A 3,282-nucleotide genomic window follows, 5' to 3' on the forward strand; every position below is an offset into this window, starting at 1 on the left:
GAACTTCTAATACTAGCAATGTACTCCCCCCCCCCCCGTTTCAGTTTGGGGTTATGACAGAGGGATTGACATTTATGTCCCAATACCCTAATGTTCCTGTGCTCTGGCTAGGGGATTTTAACAATATTATTGACAAAGATTTAGACAGACTGACGCTGACACCATCTGATAACCCAAGTCAATCTTATACTAGATTTGGCAAACTTCTAGCAGACCTTAACTTAGTGGACACATGGCGGCACCGACACCCAAAAGACAGGATATTTTCGTGCTTTTCTACGTCATACAACTCTATGTCACGTATAGACCTAATTTTGATATCTCAAACTCTTCTCCCCACTTTGGGCGAAGTGGGTTTTAACCCACGAGTCCTATCTGATCACGCCCCATACTGGATTACGCTTCGAATAGAATCCTCCCCTATGACCTATACATGGAAGCTAAACCCTTTCTGGTTGACAGTTATTCCTCAGCTTGAGGGAATTGGGACTGAATGGGAGCTGTTTTTCCAGACTAATAGGAACACTGCGCCATTTGAGATGATCTGGGATGCTTTTAAAATGCATGCCAGGATGATATTATCACAGCGTATATCCAGGTACCGTCAGAGCTCATCTCGGGTGGTTAGGCAGGCGGAACAATCCCTCGCGGAGGCAGGGAGAGATTTCTTAGCTGATCCATCATCGTCCACTGCAGATCAATTAAAATTACAAACCAGGCTTGTAAATAGTTTACATTTCCAAAAAGCTGACAGAAATTTTTTTTATCACAAACAAAGGATATATGAAAGTGGTGAGAGGACGGGACGCCTTTTGGCCTATCTTGCCCACTTAGATCATAGGCCCCCCATTGTGGTATCTCTTCGTGCTGTCGACGGGACGATGATTACTGACCCAGATATGGTGGCCGAGGAGTTTTGCTCCTTTTTTGCAAATCTTTATTCTTCTACTGCCACCAACCCTCGGGAAGAATTAGTAACACTCTTGGCTAACATAGAAGTGCCCACCCTGACACATGACCAATATACGATGCTAGAGGCTCCTATATCCAAAGAAGATATAATTGAAGCCATGTCTTTACTTAACACGTCCAAAGCACCCGGCTCTGATGGCCTCCCCCTTGAATTCTACACAACATACATTGAGTCCCTGGTTCCCAAACTGCACAACCTATTTTCCCATATATTTAAAACTGGGGCCTTGCCCCCTTCCATGAGCGAAGCATATATAGTGCTGATACCCAAACCAGGGAAAAATCCAGATCTCCCTGAATCGTATCGCCCGATATCGCTACTCCAATTGGACATTAAAATATTGGCCAAGATCCTGGCACTACGTCTGAATAAGGTGATAATGACTTTAATCCACCCAGACCAAACTGGGTTCATGCCAGCCAAAAATACAGCTTATAATTTACGCAGGTTGCATATGAATATGCAAGCTGAACATGACCAACTAGGTTCCAGAGTAGTAGTATCCCTCGACGCCGCCAAGGCGTTCGACTCCGTCGAATGGGACTACCTATGGGAATGTTTACAACGCTTTGGATTCGGACCTAAGTATATCAGGTGGATTCAACTCCTGTATCGGAACCCATGTGCCAGGATCTTGGTCAACGGAAAGGTTTCTGCATCTTTTCCCCTCTCCAGGGGCACGCGTCAGGGGTGCCCCCTATCCCCATTACTATATGCCCTGGCGGTGGAGCCTCTTGCTTCCTCCATCAGGGCACATCCTGGTGTTCAGGGACTGAGGTGTGGAGACTTGGTGGAAAAGATTAGCCTATATGCGGACGACATGTTACTATACCTGGCGGACGCTGGCCCCTCCTTAAAGATAGCCCTCGATCTAATTCAAAACTTCGGTAAATGTTCCAGCCTTAAGATTAATTGGAACAAATCGTTGATTCTCCCCATTGATATTAGCGTTCCCAATGATATGATGGCCTTGTCCTCTCTTCTTCACGTTAGTTCCATGACGTATCTTGGTGTTGTAATAACTCGTGCACCAGAAGACTACGTCAAGCTCAATATAGAACCCCTGATTGCACGTTTAAAGGCTAAAATGCAAACATGGGCTAAACTTCCGCTGGGGGTTATGGGTCGGGTAAATCTTATCAAGATGGTCCTCCTTCAACAATTCTTGTACGTTTTTTGGCAAGCTCCAGCTTATATATCCCTTAGACTTTTCAAGTCAATAGAAGCTCTTCTTAACTCTTTCATATGGGGATCATCATGGCATAAATTGTCCTGGCAAGCACTTAAGAACCCAACTGAGTTAGGGGAAGCGGCGCTGCCAGATTTTAGCATGTACTACCTGGCTGTACAATTGTCTCATTTTTTCTTTTTAGATAAACAGGACAAAGAGCGTTATCTAGTCTTGCTGTGTTCCTCTCAGACCCGAGGAATAACACATCCCTTCCAAATTCTGCTTAAGGACCGTAAGGGAACTGGGAATCTGGGTGGATGTAAAAGTTTATTGTATCATCATTGGAAAATATGGGAAGTCATAGGCCGCAAATTGAAAATACCACCTGCGCACTACCACACACCACTATGGGACAACCCTGGTCTGCAAGAACTATTAACTATCCCTGATGTTAGTATATGGTTAAATCTAGGAGTAAGGTATTTATCTGATGTCTATTGTGACAATGTACTTAAATCATTTCAACAACTCAAGGGGGAATTTCACCTTCCCAACTCGATGCATTTTAGGTACCTCCAGCTCCGTCACGCCCTCCAAACACAGTTCAGGGATGAATCCCCTAATGTGGAATGTCTTGATGTTTTATGCATTGTAACGGGTCAAGATTCCCACAACCTTATATCGGTGTTCTACAATTCTCTACTCCGCCCCTCCGCAACTATTCTAGCATATAACCTAAAAGAACGTTGGGCGCGGGATGTGGGGGAGTTGGAGGATGACGAGGGGGAGGATGCATTAAGTACCAATAAAAAGGTATCCACTAGACTATCTGATCGTGCCACGCAATTGTACATCATGCATAGGCCATATTTAACCCCCAACAGACTGGCTAAATTTAAACCTAACCAAAATCCATTGTGCCCTAGATGTGATGGCCCCTCGAGCACTTTTTTCCATCTTCTATGGACGTGCCCGGTGATACAGGACTATTGGTCCCAAATAGTTACGTTTGTACATGATGAGATAGGATCGCCTCTGACGCTCTGTCCGTAACAGTGCCTACTGGGAATATTCCCCGACCCCGATCGGACAAATTCCATAAAATATTTCTACAAGAGGTACTGTTTACAGCTAGGTT

Source organism: Aquarana catesbeiana, linkage group LG03 (genome assembly GCF_042186555.1).
Source record: "Aquarana catesbeiana isolate 2022-GZ linkage group LG03, ASM4218655v1, whole genome shotgun sequence".
NCBI lineage: Eukaryota > Metazoa > Chordata > Amphibia > Anura > Ranidae > Aquarana > Aquarana catesbeiana.